The sequence below is a fragment of the Lepisosteus oculatus genome, chromosome 14 (assembly GCF_040954835.1).
Source record: "Lepisosteus oculatus isolate fLepOcu1 chromosome 14, fLepOcu1.hap2, whole genome shotgun sequence".
Taxonomy (NCBI): domain Eukaryota; kingdom Metazoa; phylum Chordata; class Actinopteri; order Semionotiformes; family Lepisosteidae; genus Lepisosteus; species Lepisosteus oculatus.
In genome coordinates, this window is record NC_090709.1 from 24,894,557 (window position 1) to 24,916,762 (window position 22,206).

Here is a 22,206-nt window from a genome sequence, read left to right on the forward strand (position 1 = left end):
TGACTCTGGTAGGACTCGAACCCACAACCTTTGAATGACTTCATTCTATCAAAGCCTAGAAGTCCAATGCGCTCTCCATTGCGCCACAGAGCCAACCGATACATTGCTATATAAAACAGCTACAGAAAGCTGTAACTCATGCTTCTCCCGTTGTCTTTAAATTAAGCTCCATAAATATTGACAATGAGTGGCCTGTTGTCTACGAATAGATACCGCTGGGATTCACACCCAGGGTCTCCTGGTTTTTAGTGAGGCGTCTTAACCAGCTAAGCCATGGTGCCAAACCTGCTAAATGTTATCCACAACTTCAACCACCTGTGAGAAACGGGCAACTGCAGTGTTACGCCTGCTGGCTCAACAGATAATCCTTTTCGAAGTTTAAGGAGAGGATTTCTTTGTCAATTCAATTAAACATTTTAGAAATGCTGAACGATTGATGTGTTTCACGCGCAGAAATATTTTATCGTTACGTACTTTTTCTGTGCAGTAAGTTCTCCTTCAACTCCGCCCAACAACAGAGGTCGTTTTTAATACAGGAGTAAAGGCACACTGCACATCAGCAAAACATCCCGTACAGGTTTAGGGAGAGCGACATCAGTGATTGGAAGGTTGGAAGTTTCGGGTCACTTTTTTATTATAGATTCAAGCAGCCCTGAATACCTTTTCAAGAAACATTTCAGAATCCCAGTCACGTCCAGTATGATTGCTACACAGGTCTACAGTATACAATCAGAATACTGTTTGTGCATTATATAAAACACACCGCCCAAAGCATTTCTAAAACAGGAATTACATGTTTCTGAATGGCCCTCCTTTATAAATAAAATAAAAGGTCTGAAGCCTGCTCCAAAGAAGCACTATATTCAGAGCTGACAAAGATGTGATAGGAAACATCTCGGAAAACGAAGATGCAGTCATTTCCACGCGTCGCACAACAAGAGCTGAACCCACCCGACTTTCTCCAAAAGAGTAAGGTGTAAGGAGTGTGGCTGGGTGGTCTAAGTGCTGGGTTTGTGCTCCATTTTCTTCGCTGGGTTAGGTTTGAATCTTGCCGCTGCTAAGTGTTGGTGGGTTAAGACCTTCCTTCTATTGCGACGTCAATGGGTAAAAGCTTTGCTTGGCAGTCTGTCGAGAGACTGAACTAGGTGTTTCAAGATAGTCTTTGTCAGCTTAACATCAAGGCATAAAAAAGCATCAGCAATGCTCTTTGGTCCCTTCAGCATTGTGCAGGGAACAACATCTGCCGTGATCACTTTTGAGTCAGTGTGAATCGTAGTGTGCCGCAATTGTTTTTAAAATTGGTTCTGTAGTGTAAGAAAAACCGGCCGTTCAGGGACACCAAATATGTAACTGTAGTGGCTCTCTGAAGGCACCAGTTCTGTAGGGTTTGGGCATTTACTGAGACAATTATTAATTGTAGCAGTAAATCACAAAGTTGATTCTTTTGATGGCTTTAGAGTCCAACCATGCGACATAACTCAAACAACGCACACACACAGGTGCTAATACACGAGGATACATTTATTAATACATAGAATATGCATGTAAACCTAACAGATCTTATCGAGAGGGTTATCAAAATACAAAAGATATATATTCAATCAGTTACAAAGTGTTACACATATCAAGAGGACATACGTTCAGTATATCATTCATTAAGACTGTTTCGTAAAGTGAACTTGGTTACAACTTCTACATTAGATACTCAAAACAAGTACATAACTCTTAGGAATTAAATTGATATCAACTGGTTTGGATAACAATTGAATTCTCAAGCTGTAATGCAGTGAAGTTGAATACTCATCCAATTTCTGGGGATTCAGATCTTCTGCGGGCACAAAGAAACAGTTGCAGGCTGTTGCTGTCCAATCCGCGCTCTCTGGCTCGGTGCCAGGCTGTGCTGTGCGGCTTGTGACGGTGCACTGCTGATGCTCACTGTTGGCTTTAACTAGCAAAGTTTGTGCACAGGAGAAAAGATGACTGTGGGTCCCAGAAAGTCAGGAAGAGGACCGGTTCATTCCTGATGAAGAGCTAGTTCTGAATAGTGATTCAGCTGTCCACAGTTCCGACCTGTTCACGAGGCCTGCTGCTGGTTACTCTCTGGCAACCTCCACTCTAGACTCTAAGAACAAAGGAAAGTTCTGGCACTCGGACACACTGGCCGTTCCGTGGTTGTCCGGGCTGAGTCTCAGGATGGTCAGGAGGCACGCTGCGAGAATGTCCTGCCCTTGGGAGCCTTCTGCTCCTGGGCCGTCCTGCCCTGGAATTCTCCTTTGAATTCCCTTTAGAACAGTCCACAGAATCCTCTCCAGAATCTTACTGATCTCACTGAATCTCCCTGAATCTCTGTGTTGCCTGTTTTTACCTGGAGGAACTTCAGCTCGTTGATTGGCTGAAAGTTCCATGGGCATCAGAGTCCCACGTGGGTTACTCGGCCCTACCAGCCCCTGATTGGTTGATCAAGGTGAGATATGAGTCACTTACTCCTGACACTTAGGAATGCAGTCCAGATGTCCAACTGGCACTCCCTAGACAGATAGGCACCAATGGATGACCATTGATCATGATAGCCAGGCTTAGCTAAGTGCATCCCCCTTTGGGAGCTGTCCTTATCAAGAACCTTAAATCAGCCTGCATGAATAGTTTCTCTGTGGCTGCACCACAGAGATGAACAGAGAAATGGGGCCTCATTTGGGAAGGCTCAGAACACTTAATTCTTTCTTATTAATAAGCCTCGCCGCTACAGTAGGCATGGTGCATTTGTCTGTGAAACTTGAATGCTGTGCTTTTTCACGCAGAATCATTGGCAGGAGCAAAGCTTATTCAATCTTTGCGCACAGCGCTCTATCAGAAATACTTTGTCCAAGTTTTGAAGAGATTGTGGGATTCTCTGCACACGTTCACATCGCGTACCTCAAACAACACCACCATTCGATGGGAAATTGATTCTACTTCTTGCAGTTGTTCCTGTGGTTGCGATAGTTACAAAGTTGCACTTTCCTCCACCTTCTGCTATAGTATTCATTGGGTGAGCTTCATCAATTGGCTCAGAAAGGTCAACTGTGCTTCGGAAAAAACCAGCAGCAGTGTCTTTATTTTGTCGGTGAGTATGGCTGTCTTTTAAAGCACATGAAAAACACGAGTTTGTGGATTTCTCCAAATAGCAACGAATTCAGTTGTGCAGAGCTTTACTGCTTTCAGAGGGTCTTTTACCGACGTTGCTGTAGTAGAGAAGTGACATAATCACAAATGCAACCATTTGTGCTGGCTGTTTAACTAAGTATTAAGCTTTTTTAACTATCACATGATTTTAACTAATTTAACATCATCTCCAGAAGAGCACCTCACACTGCTCACTGAGCTGATGTATGTGCCCATTTCTCAAAAAATTAAATATAATCTGAACTGATTTTTTTCTACTTTAAATGCTTTCCTACTCTTTTAATATTTCAGTTAAATCTTTTATTTTGAAGTACTTTCCATTGATATTAATCCTAGTCCCGATGAATGATTCTGGGACATGGTGCGTCTTGAATAATGTTCTTATAGGTTTCAGTTTGGAAAAGTGCGCTCTCCAGAAGCTACCGAAACCTCTAATGGTCACACAAAGCTTAATGCAATAGCAACGTTTGGGGTTGAAAAAGAATATAACTTGCTATGAATACAAACACTGTTCCAGGAGGCGTGTAAGGACTATTTTGGCTCAGATCACCAATTTACCTTACATTTCTGATCCATTAATATCGCTATTGAATGCTAAAGGTAGGTCCTGGCAATAAAAAAAACAAGAAATCATGTAAGGGAAAAATGTATTTTTTTTCATGGAGAAAACCTGCACCAGGAAATGTTTTGTTTTGAAGAAGTGATTTAACATGATACATGACCTAATTTACTGGAGTAAATGCTCACACTGCAAGGTCTGCTTTACTACAAGAGAGAAGTAGAGTGAAAGATGTCATAATTTCACTGCGTTGTTCAAGAAAACATCTTTTTCTTTGAATTCTAAATCAATCAGAATTTCAAAGTGACACACAAACCCTTTGTCTGTATTAAAGAGATGATATTTTAAAACTGATAAAAATGTAGAAAACACGTTTCTCACTTAGAAATTTAGGATGGGATTATTACTATTACTAGTAATTACTAGTTGCAGTGCTGAACTCACCATGGTGCAATTCAGTTACATGATTGGCCAGTGGTTTCATGGATAACGCGTCTGATTTTGCATCATGAGATTGGAGGTTCGACTTCTACTTCTACCGGGTTCGTGTGTTTTTAAATCAGGCTACTCAGAAATAGATGTCCATTATGTGAATGAACCGCACCTGAAAGCAAACGTTGGTCGGGTTTCCTTCTTTCCAGCATGAAATAGTAAATCGTTACAAAAGCACCAGCTAATGTCCAATTAGCATTAGTCATTTTAATTAACATGAATATACTGTAAGGTCTTGGTACATGGGATTGGATTTCATCCACAATTTAAAAAAGGGCAAATTATATTTATAGGCTTCAGACACATTTTAATACAAAAGTGACCTAAAACTCTGTAACTTTCAGGTTAGTTTGAACCTGTAATGAAAAAGGGGCCTGAAACTTCCATTCTGTGATGTAACTGTCTCTAAAGTCGGACGTGATGTTTCACGGATGTGCAGTGTGCCTTTTCTCTTGTCATGTTCAAAATGACTTGCTGTGTAATTTCCTGAATGCGTGTCCTGTACTGCTCTGTTATTTCATTTAGATTATCTATGTGGTGTACAGATAAAACCAAACTGCAAGGTCTAATTCCTGGGTTCGGCACCAGCTGAACCTGAACATACATCATCCGATCTCAACATGATTTGAACACACAACCTTTTGATGTGGTATCAGATGCACTACCATCACACCACTCCCCATAAGTGCTTTTAATTCCCCCAAGGAGAAAAATATATTTTTTTCATTCTCTCCTGTGAGAAGCGCCGCTCTTCCAACGAGGGTCTCTTCTTCCCAGACCACAGATTATTTTTCCTGTCCGGCTCTCACACAGAGAGCAGACACACTGTCTCCACTAATGTGTTTACTACATCTATAGATCTGACCCCCTTACAGCCCTGATATTCCTGGACAGGATCCCATATTGAGCAGTATTTCTCACGTTCTGAACTTACAGTGTGTACACAATATACTTTATACACAAAGTAAGTGTTTTCGTAACTCTTGGACGTTTTGTCAAAATGTTACTGGCATGCCAAAATTGCCCCCTCAACTGAACAGTCCCACCCCCCTCAGTTTTGGATAAAAGGTTTGGATAAAAAGTTTTTGAACACTTTCACTTACTTAACTTGAGCCGTAAAAAATAGTTGTACTTTGTCAATGGTCAGATAACTACACTAACCCCGAATTCACAGTTACTACATCAGACTGTTTGATGTGCAGGAGGGCTATCTGTCCAGGAACAGCACGTTACATAGTGTCTATGTTTTGGGGTGTCAACATTATTATGACCTTATTTGCTCAGGTGGACCAATGCCTTGCAGTAGTTTATCCTTATACTTACAATCGTTATATAACTAGGACTGTAGTTATAGAAGTTTGTACTTTCTGTTGGTTTTACAATGATTTCTTAATGATTCAGAACCTCGTTACCGTTGATGTTGTTGCAAAAATGAACACATATGGTTGATGCTCCAGGCAAAAATAATCACGTGAGTTCTGATGAACGTGGAACTGTTCTTCATCACTAAATACCAGATTGCTTGTCGTTATCTTCTAACATGAAATACTAATCAGTGGCATGCTTGCGAGAATTCACTTGGATGGTTGCAATGGCTCCGTTTAAACCGAAATATCACTACCCCCCTCAGGATTTCAGACCCCCCCTACAGATCATTCCCCTGGCGCCAGTCCTGGGTATAATGATGAACATAGCTGCCTTGCAAGCAGTGAATCTGGGTGTGATTCCCACCTGACCCATCAACAAACCTTTTCCAATGAATCTTTGATCAATTTAAAAAAGTCTTGAAGCTGGTAGGCTAGGGAAGAAGCACTGTTTGAGTGCACTGAGGAAAATGTGCTACTGTGCTGTGCTGCTCCAGTAGCGCAATTGGTCAGGTTGTGGTGCTTTTATAGTGGAGTTATACCGAGGTTGTGAGCTCAATCATCACGTGGAGTAGGTTCCGTTTTCAGCTGCAGAAACGTGCTGTTGAATTTATGTCGGTTCTTGTGTTACTTTTTCCTCTCGATGGAGCTGTATTAATGCAGGCACACCTGCTTCCATGTCAAGTTATTTTATCGTTGCTTACAAACCAACACACTGCAGACACCTCTGATATTGTCACTGCTTGTGGGCCACGTGTTCCTGCTGTCAGCCTACCATGATCATACACCTATAGAAATATTACTGCTGTAGTACAGGAGCGAAGAAACAAAACGAAAGCACACCAAGTTTAAAAAGGTCAAAATGTGTCAAAGCCCTTCCTCGAGGAGAATGGGGTTCAAACCTACTTGTGCAGAGTATCATGTATTAAGAGGAGATTGCCTTAACCACTAGGCCACCTCCATACACACTTCAGCCCCCTCCGGACATGAGTTGCCTCTTTCCCCATACTCAAGGGTAATTTTCCTCTTCCACCTACAATTTCAACATTTACCTTGTGAGATGTCAAACCACAGAGCCTGTGCTGCGCTTCAGTGTTAGCTGTAGTGGACACCCCATTGAACATAAAAAGCATATTGAACTCCTTGGACATAAGCCATTTCTCGTCACTTGCTCAGCGAGCAGGCTCAGCGCACACTGAATGCAGGTGTCTCAGAGCAATTGAGATGTGTCCAAGTGGCTGTAAAAGGGATATCTGATGCCAGTGCCATGGCTTAGTTCTCCGACGGCAGGCGTAGCGGCGCGCCGGTTGGAGTATTCTCGGTCGCATTTAATGGCAACGTCATGGCAACGTCAGCTCAAACCACCAAATGGAGACAGGCGTGCTGACAAGCTGACCCTGCTGATGCGGGATTAACACTAGGATGAGAGAATGCTGTGGCTTAGTTGGTTAAAGTGCCTGCCTAGTAAACAGGAGATCCTGGGGTTGAGTCTCAGTGGTGCCTGTCTTGCCACACAGTTTATCATTATGGAAAGCAACATGCTTCTACATTTAATTTAATGGAAGTGTTCATTTAATTTTTGGAACAACTTGTTTTTAAAAAAATCCATACAAATTGCGAAAGATAAAATACTCATCTGTTTTGTCAGTGCAGAGGAATTACTGCCAGCTGGCAAGGAAACAAAAACGATTTTTTTGTCTTTAGCCAAAAACCTGTGAATGTAGAAAAAAGGTGATGTGCGTTAGTTTTTATGGCACGGTCAGTCTGCATATCCTTCAGTTAAACATAACGTTGGTAAATCAAAAGTCCCCAGAGATGCATTTCAAATTAATCGGACCTCAACACCGTCTCCCCTAAATGTGATGGGGTTTCTTTGGATGTCCTTAAGCATCCTGATAGTTGCAGAGATTTCAAACTTTTGGCTAAAGTCAAACTACAAGAAGTTAATAGTTGAGCGCCTAAGTCAATATCACTGGGAATGTGACTATGTAAACTTAAATAGTATTTAAAATATTGCAATTTTGTTGTAGTTTAAAAAGATATTTTAGCTGGGGATCCTCAAAAATGATGAGGGTAGAAAAGAGAACTATTCGACACCATCAGGAGTGCTTAACGTGTGATAAAAGTGTTTTTTAATCACAAAGTGAAAATAGTGAATTTGTCTTTCACTTAGATGTTCATCAAAAGCTCATTAAACAATGAAGGAGAGGCTCGTGTTCCAAATTCAATTCGTGTCTCATTATCTTGCTTTGATTTTTAAAATGTACACTGTTGACTATACACTCTTCCTAACACGATTAAAGAGCCAAGTTTAGTTCAGAGGTAAAGCATCTCATGCATCGTATGAAGCTCTGTTTTCTATCACCAGCGTCTCCACTCTGATTTCTTTTTAAGCGTGATATCTTTTCTGTGATTTCTTTCGTTTGAATGCCCTCATGTGTGAATTTCAGCACAACACATAAACTCGTTTGTCTGTTTTAAAGAGATGCAATTTTTAAAACAGACAAAATGAAAGACTTATTAACTAAATACACATAGAAAACGTGCACCTAATTGAGAAAATTTGGACTGGGGTGATGTATTATTGTAGCGGTGCAAGCTCACAGTGGTGCACTTGAGGAATGCGGTACAAGGGCCAGTGGCGTATTGGATAACGCATCTGATTACGGATCAGGAGACTGTAGGATCATAATGCTCTTAAACCCAGTACCATAACCGTAGTGTGTTCAGTCCTACACAACCTTTCTATCGACTGAATAAGCCTCCTGTTCCATCTCCATCTTCTTCCCACACATTCCGGCTATTTCAGCACCATTATTGTTGGACCACAGTCACAGATACGTAAGGGACACTATTCTGAAGAACCGTCTTAAATAAATAACGTTGCAAAAGGTAACAATAATGTTTTCTTAACGTAACCTTACATTTGGGCGTACAATACAATTTTCTGTACCCTCAAATAAAACAAAATCTTACTGCTTTCTCCTGAGAAACACAAGTGTAGTGTTAAATCACAATAAATAATACAACAAATATACTAAACTAACACCCAGATGTGACAACACACAGCTATGACAGAACACATTGAAGACTTAAAAGCCCTTTAAATTTTTATTTCCTTAATTTCCATTCTCTTCCCTCCCCAGGATAACTGAAAACTAACTATAATAAAGACTGTATATGCATTACTTGTAATACAGCTACTAATAAAAATATACATGGAACATATACATAATTATTAATAAATAACACTTTTATTAGTAAATACGTGTAATGATAACATTCATTGTGAATATTTGTGGTGTCTGGAAAGCAATTTTAGTTAAATATAATAATAATTTTCAAGCAAGTGGTGCATAAGCTTGTTACTTAATGAGTACATTATTTCCATTACATTCAAGACAGTTCTAATGTGATCGATTGTTCTGCTTAGTCCGCTACTGAGTAGCTTAAAACCTATGAAAAGGTGGTTTAAGCTAGACTCCTAATGCAGTAACATCTAACGGGCAGCAGCTGTTATTTTAGGTTTGTTGCAATTGAGAACAGGTTTAGTACAGAACTGCTGACAAATTTCAGTGGAGTTTATTGTATATAAGTTTATTGCAATTGACCCATTGTAGCTACCAATCAGCAGCAAGGAAAAACAAACTTCACTTGTGCCTTTTAAAAAAAGGGAAACAGAGTAGTAGTTTATGTGGTAATTTCAGGTACAATGTAAGAACTAAAGTTATCTACTCCCATAGTAATGCGTGGGGTCCTATAAATAGAAAAAAACAATTTTAACCCGAAAACACAACAAACACAAAACAAGAAGTCTTCCAGGAACCTAGGTAAATCCCTGTAGTAGTCTAACAACTACAAAAAAAAAAAAACAAATGCAACAACTTCAAAAGAAAAAGAACATTAAAAACAAATCTGGGGAACAACAAAAACACAGAGTCTAATTCGAGAGCTTTTTCAAGTCTTCAGTGCTCCTCTCGTCTCAGTAGACCTCTCTCATATATTTGTGTACAGGTCAGCTGGAGGTACACAGCTGATGGTAATTTAAGTAGGGAGCTGCATGCATGGGCTTCAAAGGAAAAAGTCAAGGTTTATTCCATGCTGAAAAGAGAAGGAAACACAATGTTTCAGCTGTGGAGCCTTATTTGATTGTGACTCGAAGTAAACCTTTACTTCTTCGTTTGATGTTAATTTATCTCCATCAGATACCTAATAATATCTAAACTTGACAGTTGCTTTCAGTAGCTAAAGACGCTGCTCCAGGTGAGGCTCGAACTCACAACCTCGGCATAACTTCGCTGTGCACTGCTGTATAAGTACCGCGCGCTGACCGATTGCGCCACTGGAGCTGTGCAAAGTGTGCTCCTCATACAGACTGACGCTGCAGAAACACAGGGTGAAAACGGTTTCGGTTGTGGATCCATCTATACATGGGGAACACTGAAATAGCAAGGAGAATACAAGAAAAGAAACTGAAAGAATTGTGCTAACAGCAAAGGGGGACGGAGGGAGGTGGTCGGACAAGTAAATCAGCCTGGTAGATTGTTTGTAGCGACATTTTTGAGTCAATCGGCACACTGATTTCTCTTCATGTGCCTTGAACTGTGCAGTTTGTATTTTCGTTGTAGATAGGTTTCTTCAGAAGTCCAGTAAATTGACAATAATGGAGAACTAGCTGACGCACCCCGTCGTGAAGACCCTCTGTAAGGTGATTACATGTTTCATTTTCAAGTCGCCTCCTTTACACTCAATTGCTTCCTCGACACTGAGAGAACATGAGAAATGGCTTCAATTTCAATGTGAAGCGCAGTTCAGGCTCGATGGCTTCACATCTCCAATCAATCAAATAAAATTGCAGTGAAGCGATCTAAATAAGAGTCTGAAGTACTGGGAAAGATGATTATTTTGAGCGTGCCTCCCAGGGTCTGCTACGAGGCTGAAGTTGGCTTCTTATTCGCCAGCTTCTTATGCTTGTTTTTCGTTCCACCTTAAATGCTGCTGCTGTGATGTTATGTCGCCTTTCGCCTGTAGATGGCTCTCTTCGATCAGTACTAATCCGGCTGGAAAACTGTAGACATCTTCACTGAAAGGGAATATCCAAATAGCGACTGTCCAAACTATATTTTTGTATGGAATATATTTCAGAAAATCGCAAACCAATTTTAAAAACTCACCATAACACGGACTTACACTGGGAAAAAGTGATTGCACTTTCTGCTTATTTCTACGGCCTCCCCCCCGATTATGAAAATGTCTCACAGTTCTGACACTGATGTGTGAAAGACAATGTAACAGACTATCAAAATCCTGAAGTACAAACAATTTTAATGCACCAGTTTTTTAAATATGACCCTCTGATCTTGGCATGTCAGAATACATCGGGAAAAAATATGGCACGAATTGCAATGTCACGTATTGTTGAGAATATCACTGACCTTGCCGATATTTGCAGGGGATACGAATGTTTTGCACATGTTGAACTACAACATGTAAAAATTGAGCTCCTTAGTCAATATCACTGGGAATGTCCAATAATGACGTACATCAGTAGCCTCAAAGAAACTTAGACTCACACATGGAGTTTTATCTTTGTATGGAGATTGGGAGAATTAATTTATACTCTCGTTGCTCATTAGCTAAATTATTTTAAAAATATGACACAGATTTGTTTGAGAAACTTGTAATTGCCTTAAAGAGAGTCTTCTTGAAGATGTGCACCAGCTAGCTCTCCACTGTCAATTGACAGGACTTGAGAAGAAACTGTTCTCATACAACCAACATACAAATTACACATCTTAAGGAACATGAAGAGAAATCCGTGTACTAAATAACATAAAACTGTCGCTGCAAATTATCACCAAGCTGTTTTATGTATCTGACCACCTCTTTCCTACTTTGCAGCGAGCACAATTCTTTCTGTTTCTTCATTGCTATTTTACTGTCTCTTTCCCCCATGCGGAGATGGATCCACAGCCGAAACTTTAGGTCGGTTCCTGTTACTCTGTCCGATTGAAAGAGCTGTATGAAAGGCACTCCCATCTCTGCAGGAAAGTTATTGCTGCTCTCAACACAATATACTGCAGCCAAATGTGATAGCGATACTGTCACTGCCTGTGGGCCACGTGTTCCTGCTGTCAGCCTATTATGTCATGTTCATCCACACCCAGAAACATTACTGCTGTAGCACAAGAGTTATAGGTGCAGTTGATAGAGCATGAATCTCTTAATCTCAGAACTGTGGGTTCAGTCCACACATTGGGTCCCTCTGTGTCAGTTTGATCCCCCAAATCCTCCTAGCATGACCTGATGGTGTAACAGTGATACCCAGTACCCAGCGTAATTCAGCTTTCTTTCCACTTGATTCAGATTTTGATCTGAAATCATCGGCCGAACAAAAGTTTGTCTAAATCGAGGGAGATCTGCTCTCAATCAAGTATTAAACACTTCAGCATTTACTGTTTGAATACCGCACTTTGTCAAAACACTGCAGCTTCTTAAGCTAATAAGTAACGGTTTTTGAGCATGCATTGTATTGTTAATGCTTATATTAAAAAAGCATAAATTCACATAATGGAATTTTGATGGAACAAAGTAGTCCAGCCCCTTTACAACATTACATACCCACTGATTAAAGCTTAAAACTACAGTAGCAGGAGTAATAATAATGGCAAGAACATGTTTGGAGTTCGGCATTTCATTTATTCTGCGGAAACATCGTATCGGAATGAACTGCCCGAGATAAAAGAGTAATTGCAGCTTCAGATCATATTTTCCAGAGCATTGCATTGTTCTGTTCATGCTGACTACACGCTTTAAATTTGTAATTTACTGCAAGCGTTGCTTTTCCAGATTTTTCTGAAATTCCTCGCATTTGACTTGACTTGAACTTTATTGCCATATGTAACCGGTGCTGGTACAATGGAATTCTTACTTACAGAAAGTCTCTCGATTGTAAAACAAGTGTAAAAAAAACAAAACAAAGTGCAAACAGTGCATCAAGACAATGTACAAACAAACAATAGACAATGTGCAAGTAAACATGCAGACAGTTTGAATATAAACAATACAGACGTGTAAACAATGACTGGAGACGTACAATAAATAAATTAAAATGAGGTAGATGGTGATGGTGTAGGTGTGGTCCGAGGGGGATGGCTAAATGTGTTCGCCAGTCTCACTGCTTGTGGATAAAAGCTATTGAAGAATCTAGTGGTAAGTGTCCGTATGCTCTTATATCTCTTGCCTGAGGGCAGTGGGGTGAAGAGCTCATGCCCGGGGTGGTGACTGTCCTCTGTGATGGCCAGAATTCTACCACGGCAGCCGTCCTCATAGAGCTGTTTAATCTTGGTGAGACCGCAGCCGATGATCTTCTGGGCCATATTTACCATTCTCTGCAGTGCCTTTCTTTCTCGCGAAGAGGTGTTGCCATACCACACGTTGATCCCGTTGGTGAGGACGCTCTCGATAGTGCAGCGGTAGAAGTTCACCAACACATGTATTGGCATCCCCCATCGCTTGAGGCACCTCAAGAAATAAAGGAGCTGCTGAGCCTTCTTCATGATAGAGTCAGTGTTCACAGTCCAGGTTAGATCTTTAGAGATGTGAATTCCCAAAAACCTAAAGCTGGTGACTGTTTCCACTTCCGTTCCATCAATACTGAGTGGGCTGTGAGTGTGTGGCCTGTGTCTCCGAAAGTCCACTATTAGCTCTTTCGTTTTCTTTATGTTCAAGTCCAGGTTATTGCTATGACACCACCGAAGCAGCTGTACAACTTCATCCCTGTAAGTGGACTCGTCATCATCACTGATCAGTCCTATTATAGTGGTGTCATCGGCAAACTTAATGATGTGGTTGTTGCTGTGTCTTGCTGTGCAGTCGTGAGTAAATAGGGAGTACAACCTTGGACTCAGACAGCAGCCTTGTGGGGTTCCAGTGCTCAGGGTGAGTGGTGTTGATGTTTTATTGCCTATCCGCACCACCTGTGGTCTCTTGATAAGAAAGTCCAGCAGCCAGTTGCAGACAGAGTTGCACAGACCTAATCCCCTGAGCTTTGTCACCAGTTGACTGGGTATGATGGAATTGAATGCTGCACTGTAGTCCAAAAACAGCATTCTCACATACGAGTTCTTAGTGTCCAGGTGTTCCAAGGCTGTATGCAGAGCCAGGGAGACAGCATCATCCACTGATCTGTTGCTCTGGTAGGCGAACTGCAGGGGGTCCAGGGACTCTGTGATGGAGGAGTTGATGTGTGACAACACCAGCTTCTCCAGGCATTTTATCACCACAGATGTTAATGCTACTGGGCGGTAATTATTCAGGCATGCCACTTTTGTCTTTTTGGGGGTTGGAACAATAGTGTTTTTTTTAAAGCAGAGCCAGCACTAAAATATTTCATTCCCGTCGCTGAATACATCGTGGAAACGGTATTTGCAACGGAATGCTGTCACACATGAAACCTTTTTGTTTTTCGTTTCTGAAGTTTGAAAATGAAAATAAAACGGGGGTCACCTCATAGGCTTGAAAGAAGTCCAAGCAGCATAAAAACCCGCGAATTCTCACAAATTGTGTTGCATTGTGCTGCACCTTTCTTCTGCTGCTTTTTTAAATCAGCCTTAAACATTTGAATGCATACCTTACTGCTGCTAATCACATTCACGTGTTTACGAAGCTTTTTTCTGTCCGTTATGTTTTTGCTAAGCAGTTTCTCCATTTTCCTCGTACTGTGATTGTGAGCGAGCACAACAACACTGAAACAGTGTAAAGACAGATAAAAAAGTCAGGGTAAAACGCCTGACTGTCGGGAGTGGGATTTGAACCCGTGCCTCTATTTGGAGAGCGAAACACAAAGCTTAAAAGACATGAAGCTGTGAATTTGCTGTTTTAAACCGCTTGGCTATCCTGAAAAATGTGTGCTGATTGTACCAGTCACATCCGATTTTCCGTAACTTTAGAACGATTGATATGACTGGACGAACACAATTTATGGCGTTTAGCATGACATGGAAAACGGTACCGGAGCATTCGGGTCCGGACTACCAGACTCAGAAACAGTTTTTACCCCCGCACTATCAAACTATTAAACTCCCAGCCTCTCTCACTCTCTCCTCACCTCTCACGTATGATCTGAACCTCACGGTGCCTTCTTTCTTACCAAAAACCCAAACACACATTGAAAATCTACCTCTACCATACATGTCAAAAGCTCACTCCCCATCATTTCTATCCCTTTATTTCATTCTTTTGATGCATATTTTTGCACATAACCTGTTACCTTTTTGTTGTTTTGCACACTGCCTGTTGTTGTTTTTTGCACATCGGCTGTTGTCTCTTTCTTTTGTTATACAATTGTATTGTTGTTGTGTTTTTTTCTTTGTACTACTTATGTCCGAGAGCTAGCTAAATACCATTTCGTTATTCCATATACCTGCGTATGAGTATAATGACAATAAACTTGAACTTTTAACTTGAATTTGAACTTGAACTTGACATAGTCTTGCAGGCAGTATATTATTTTATCGTTTACTCGTATAAAAAAACATGGTCTTCTCGTTCCTAAGTCAGATTTTTAGTGCTTTCGAACGTTACTTCCAACCTGGACTGACAGCTCACCAGATCTGTTTGTGATCAGACCATGGAGTCTGGGGCTGTACCAAGCGCACGTTCCTTCCCAATGCTGAGGCGATCATTCAGAAGATGGGTGTGAAGAGAGATAAGCTTTGTCGACTAAAAAACAAGGCAGGATATGCACGAATACTAATCACTGGCGACAGTTATGCTCTCTTACTATTGAGATCCCTACATTGCAAGTTTTTTTAAGACTTTGAAACTAAAGGAAAGCGGTGACAAATGAAACAGGCACAGGTGGGGCTTGAACCCACGCTCTTCAGTTTACAAGTCCAACGCCTTACCACTTGGCCAACGCGCCTTTGAGTAAACATGGGAATAAGGTTGTTCAAATTATTTTTTTCTGAATCTGGTTTACATCGCCTGGATGCAGCAACAACAATAAAAGGTATACTTGTCCTTAAACTCGGACGTGATGTTCTGCAGACATGTGCACAATGTCCTGTTTTCTTGCAGTGTAGACATTTTGCTGTTCACGCTCCGCATTCATCTGCTTTGTGCGTTGTTAGTCCGCACCTGTAACATGTAATGTTAGCCGTCCCCTCTTCTTCTGTTTCTCTAGCATGACTGTGTCCTGCTGCTCGGCTTTTGTTTGTAAAGTTTGAGCGAGCGCCCCGTTCAGTGTCACTTTGTCACTGTGGTCAGAAAGCATTCTTGATTCTGCTTGAGCTGCTTCATGAATTCTAGCGACTGTAAGAGCTCTTTCTATAGTCAGCCCTTCCTCCTGCAGCAATTTATAGTCTCTTATGTGCACATTTTTCCACAAGTTGATCTCTTAACATGTCAGTTTCCAATACTCCAAAGTCACAAGATTTAGCCAATTCTCTTAGTGCAGTCACAAAAGCATCAACAGATTCGTCCTGAGACTAAGTTCTCTGCCTAAATTTATGCCGTTCCAAAACCACATTTCTCCGCGGTGTAAAGTAAGCGTCTAAGGCAGCTACAGTCTGTTCATATGTACCTTTTTCTCCAGGGAGATTGGCGAAAATCCGCTGCACGGGAGCCCCGATACAGTGCAGTAATGTAGCACGTCTCACGGCATCCTGAGCTTCTGTAGATCCACCGGCTATTTAAAAAAAATCTGTACGACTCCATCCATATCTTGTATTCCGTATACAAATCCGGAGCTACGAGGTTCAGTAGAAGCGGTGAAAAAAGCCGGGCATAAGCAAAGCTTCTCGGCGCGGCTGCCATATCTTCCAATGGGCAAGCTAAACGAACAGTCAGAAAATTCAAAAGTTCGTTTCTACCAGCAAGAGAACTAAAATCTGCAGTGTTCTGCTCGCTTTGAGTCCGTCAAGCACTCATCTCTCGTCGCCATAAATGTTGTGTATCTTAATAAAGAGACGTTTTAATATTATTTTAACTATTTTGTTAACTACACAGATCATGCCCTTACACCTTATATTCCTGCTTTCTACTCTCGTTCTGTTGTCTCGCGATGTCTACTCACTAAACTACATTTAGCATGACTTCTTGTTGCAGTTGAGCTCAAAGCTGGAGATGATCTCCATATTCTACCGCACTAACTAGTCCGAAACGTAGTACACAGTACACACTTTTTAAGTGAAGTCAGGTTGTTAAAAAATTAAACCAGCGCCCTGTCACAGAAACGTACCCCAGTCTCCCGCGCAACAAGCGGGGGTACTCAGCACTATACTGTACTAACGAGGAGCGCTTGTCTGCAGCTGAGCGTCAGCTCTGTTTACTGTCGGCAGTCATTTCCTCATTTCCAAAGACTTTTTCACCTGCTCTCAACTTTTAAAGACGGTCATAAACGCTCAAGAAGTAATTAATGTCAGTTGGAAGTCTGTTTCTGTTGTCTCAGCTCTTGATAAAGACAAGCCGTGCATGGGAGACTCCCTCCCTGAGGACGTTTGCCGTCACCCTGCGAGGGAGAAGAGCCATCAATCACCAAAGCAACCACTGAGACAGTTAACATTAAACACGTGAAATGCGAGATGTTGTGTTTTTTTCCCCGCTTAAGGCTTCTATCGTTTCTACTCTAACGAGAAAGACCTCTTTATTAGAAGTGAGATTTTAACAAACGTCTCCAGGGGTAACTGCGACCTGAACGCAACGGCATCTTGCCTGTGGTACTTATAATGAAGTATATATTTTATTTCTTTCTACTCGTTGATAAGAAAAAAAGTGAAATCATGTAATTAGGGATATGTCTTTTTTTCATGGGGAAAACTAGCCCGAGCAAATGTAAAGTTTAGAGCAGCGCTCAATAAAAATGATCAGAACCCGAAAGCGCTTCTTATGCGGATCAGTATATTCCGATACCACTGGTTCTGCAGAAGAAATAAGAAAAGCCGAACTCAAAGCAGAAACGTGTTGCCATTACGGGTACTCTGTCTGCAGCTGCTTTAAGATCTACTCACACCGCGATGCCATTAAGGCTACCTAGTTAAAAAAAAACATCGTCACCTTTTTGAACGTGATTATTAGACACCCGTTAAATCTCAACCGAGGTTTCTTGAGAGATCGTTCAGCGAGCGAGTAATAAAAAACTACTTCGCTTCCAACCTCTGCTGTCACTGTAAACTCGGACGTGATGTTCTGCAGATGTGCAGTGTGCCTTTCCTCTTGTCGTATTCAAGAGTACTCACTGTGTGAGCCTCTCACTGCGTGTCCTGTACTCTACTGTGATTTAATTTAGATAATGACGTGGAGTAGAGTGACAAGATCTACTTGAATATTTTCGGTTTGTGAAATGAAACACTAAATACACTACTGTAAATACAAGTAATGGACATTTAAAATAACCACAGTACAGCTAGAAGAGTGAAAGATAAAAGACTATTTAGAATGACATTCACAATAGACTTAAGAATAGCACATCCGCCCGAACAGGGACTTGAACCCTGGGCCCTCAGATTAAAAGTCTGATGCTCTACCGACTGAGCTATCCGGGCTCTGAAAGAAAGTCACCACTGTCGGGATCCTCGCAAGTCACGTGTACCATTCCCAGTAGAATGAGTGAGAAATACAGCATGACATGGGTAGTTAAGGGGCTCCCACAGTCCATCTTTCCTCACATTACTGATTTTTTTCAATAGCATTTTGACCTTTTTTCACATTCAGATTTTTTTCACATTTAATAAAATCTTTTAATCAACAACATTAAAAAGAAAACAAATGGAACATTTTTTGGAACAATAATTAAAAAAAAACTTTCAATGCCTTGGTTGTATACGTGTGCACACCCTTTATAAAGGGAGTTGCAACAGTGCTGAAATTTAAAGAGCATTTTTGTAGAGAAAACAGCCTTGATGTTAAACTTAGGGAGCCTGTCTTTTAGAAATTCTATTTATTAACACCTTGCACAGCCTCCCGCCAGACTAACAAATATTTTTTTGGAGAAATTGACTCACACACCGGAAGACACTAACGTTTATTTACGTTAGAGCATGTGAATAACAGTTTAACCGAAAAAGGTTGTAATTGTGATTTTGTTAAAATTCAATAAATCGTCTATCAACAGTTAGAATTCATTTAGAAATTGTTTTATTTCATAAACTATAAGACAATTAAGAGAGTTTATAGGTCATATCCGTCGCTTATGTTCTTTTAACTCTAGCGTTCAGGATCCAAACCCAGGTGCGGACGATTGTGTTTCTTGAATCTCTTGTAATCATCAAAAGTCGATGTGTTGTCCTTCAGTACTTTCTCGAGTTGTGCCATGGATATTTTTTTATATGATCAATACTTGTCATGCTCTTTTGCATTTTCCTTAACAAACGGAAAAAGTTCAAGGTGTTTACGGCTGTGCTTCACATCTACACGAGAGCACTACAGGACACGGAGTGAGGAGTTCGTGAAGCTTTCAGTTTAGTGCTGAGTTCAGAAGGAGGATTCGCTCGCTGAATGATCAATCAAGAAATCCCGGGTGAGATTCAACAGGTGTTTTCTGCAACAGCCACGACAAGTGTGAAGCAATCTCTGGATTTCCTGACTTTGAACTAAATTATTAGTTCAAATAATTTAGGATTTAACAGAACTAAAAGAGGTACATTTAAAATAGCAGCGCAACCCTGCAGCACGTCGAGTTTAATTGTGTAAACTGCATTTAATTGTGTAAACCTGGCTCTCTTTGAACACGAGCAAAGAGTTCTCACTCAACAGAAGATTGCGATGCGAGTACTCTAATATAAAAGCACCTGGAGATACCAGGGATTGAACCCGAGAACTCATACATGCAAAGCATGCGCTCTACCACTGAGCTACATCCCCAATGGTAAAGTTTATGGAACAGACTTAGAGATGTGCAAATGCTCACTGATCACACCACTCACGAAGAATGCCTGCAGTTTCCCACTTTCGCGTTTCTTCTACTACAGAGTAAATTCATAGGAATGAAGAAATAAGGAAGGAAAATAATCGCATCGAAGCTTCAAGAGACTGGGCACAAATTAATCTGTTATTTTTGTATCCAGTTACATGGGCGACGGTGGTTGATTCCCAGACGGGGGAGTGCTTTTTTTCTACCTCCTTACTCGACTGTCTTTCAATTCTATTTTATTTGAAAGCTTTTTGCATCTTTTAAGTGCTCTTGATTAAACTATCCATAGAAAAACAGCAGTACTGATGATTTAACGCAAAAGGGTGAAACAGCGCCTCAACCACAGGAATGGTAACAGGAAGGATCGTGTTCTTATTTAATATGTCCTTTTGAGATGTCTTGTCAATGCTCACAGGCGGTAGAGCTGAATAATTTACTTTTAGTGGTGTTTTTAAACAAAGATGGAACACGTTCTTTCTATACCAGGAGAAAAGGAGCAGACTTTACCTTTAAGTGGCAAAAATGACACCTTATCAAAGCTAATATTAATTAAAATGATATCACAACAAAGGATTTGAGCCTTGAGCTTTCATTGGACGTCTGTGTCTCCATAACTTTGTAGGTGAGAGAGAGGATTGTAATAATTTGTAGGTGCTTCTCGGAAGTGCGTTGGTGGTACAGGCGCCTTCCAAATAATTGAGTCAGGTTTCAATCCCAGCCAGTGCAAACCCAAATCTTTTCAAGATAATCTGTGGTCCGCTAACACATCTTTTGAAACACTACAACAGGTAACACCCCGTGTGAAACATCGTGAGCATCTGTTAAACCTCTCTACCTACCCGTTCCTCACAGAGACATGACGAGGGTCTAAAGGGACATTTTGAGCCGTAGAAACATTTTATCATTCTGTACTTTCCTGTGCGGTCAGGCCAGTTCCACTTCAACTGCGCCCGACAACGGAGGTCGTTTTGAAAACAACGAGAGTAAAGGGACACTGCACGTCTGCAGAACATCACGTCCGAGTTTAAGGACAGCAAGAGATTGGAAGCTAGGGAGTTTCGGGTCTGTGTTTTTATTATAGGTTCAAGAAAATCTGAATACCTTTTCAAGAAGTATTTCAGAATCCCAGTCAAATCCAGTACAAATGCCGCATAGATCTGCATTGTACAATTACTATACTGTTTGTCCATTGAATCAAACATGCCTTATGAAGCATTTCTAAAACAGGAGAGATCGTTAGGGAATGCGTCTTCCTGTAAAAATAAAATGACTTCAAGGGCACTATAAGCAGAGGTGCTCTACAGGAAAAACTATAGCCAGAGATGCCAAAGAGGTCGAGATTTCACCACATGAGAGAAAGCATCTCAGAAAATGAAGTTGCGGTCGTTTCCACGCGTTATAAAACCACTAGGTCAAACAACAAGAGCTGAAGAGCCGCTGTTGAGAGTAACACGGCCGAGCGCTCTAAGGAGCTGGCTTAAACCTCCAGTCTCTTCAGGAGCATCTGTTGGAGTCGCACTGCTACAGCGCATCTCCTTGTTAAGTATCCCTTTTATTGTTGTTGCTGCCTCCAGGCGTTGGTCTCGTAAACCGAAGATCGTGGGTTCAATCCCCACCCGTACCTGTTTCGTTTGTCTCCGCTTACCTTTAGTTTCAAAGTCTTCAAAAAAAATGTAGGAGTCTCAATAGTAAGAGAGCATAACTGTCGCCAGTGATTAGTATTCATGCTTATCCTGCCTTGTTTTTTAGTCGACAAAGCTTGTCTCTCTTCACACCCATCTTCCAAATGATCACCTCAGCATTGGGAAGGAACCTACGCTTGGTACAGTCCCCCACTCCATGGTCTGATCACAAACAGATCGGGTGAGCTGTCAGTCCAGGTTGGAAGTAACGTTCGAAAGCACTAAAAATCTGACTTAGGAACGAGAAGACCATGTTTTTTTATACGAGTAAACGATAAAATAATATACTGCCTGCAAGACTATGTCAAGTTCAAGTTCAAATTCAAGTTAAAACTTCAAGTTCAAGTTTACTGTCATTATACTCATACGCAGGTGTATGGAATAACGAAATGGTATTTAGCTAGCTCTCGGACATAAGTAGTACAAAGAAAAAAACACAACAACAATACAATTGTATAACAAAAGAAAGAGACAACAGCCGATGTGCAAAAAACAACAACAGGCAGTGTGCAAAACAACAAAAAGGTAACAGGTTATGTGCAAAAATATGCATCAAAAGAATGAAATAAAGGGATAGAAATGATGGGGAGTGAGCTTTTGACATGTATGGGAGAGGTAGATTTTCAATGTGTGTTTGGGTTTTTGGTAAGAGAGAAGGCACTGTGAGGTTCAGATCATAGGTGAGAGGTGAGGAGAGAGTGAGAGAGGCTGGGAGTTTAATAGTTTGATAGTGCGGGGGTAAAAACTGTTTCTGAGTCTGGTAGTCCGGACCCGAATGCAACGGTACCATTTTCCATATCGAACTTGAACTTGAACTTTATTGCCATATGTAACCGGTACTGGTACAATGGAATTCTTACTTACAGAAAGTCTCTCGATTATAAAACAAGTGTAAAAAACAAAACAAAGTGCAAACAGTGCATCAAGACAATGTACAAACAAACAATAGACAATGTGCAAGTAAACATGCAGACAGTTTGAATGTAAACAATACAGACGTGTAAACAATGACTGGAGACGTACAATTAATAAATT

The 22,206-nt window shown here is 40.9% G+C and overlaps 4 non-coding genes across 4 annotated transcripts; all 4 read right to left on the minus strand.

Annotated features, from left to right (window-relative positions):
• trnar-ucu (transfer RNA arginine (anticodon UCU)) lies at window positions 1-93 on the minus strand. Its single transcript has 2 exons — window positions 57-93; window positions 1-36 (listed from the first exon to the last, which is right to left on the minus strand). It is a non-coding gene; the product is annotated as a tRNA-Arg (tRNA).
• Window positions 94-9,832: 9,739 nt separating this feature from the next.
• trnai-uau (transfer RNA isoleucine (anticodon UAU)) lies at window positions 9,833-9,926 on the minus strand. The gene is made up of 2 exons: window positions 9,889-9,926; window positions 9,833-9,868 (listed from the first exon to the last, which is right to left on the minus strand). It is a non-coding gene; the product is annotated as a tRNA-Ile (tRNA).
• An 8,123-nt stretch (window positions 9,927-18,049) lies between these two features.
• Window positions 18,050-18,122, minus strand: trnak-uuu (transfer RNA lysine (anticodon UUU)). The gene has a single exon. It is a non-coding gene; the product is annotated as a tRNA-Lys (tRNA).
• Window positions 18,123-19,368: 1,246 nt separating this feature from the next.
• Window positions 19,369-19,440, minus strand: trnaa-ugc (transfer RNA alanine (anticodon UGC)). The gene has a single exon. It is a non-coding gene; the product is annotated as a tRNA-Ala (tRNA).
• Between the last annotated feature and the right edge of the window lie 2,766 nt (window positions 19,441-22,206).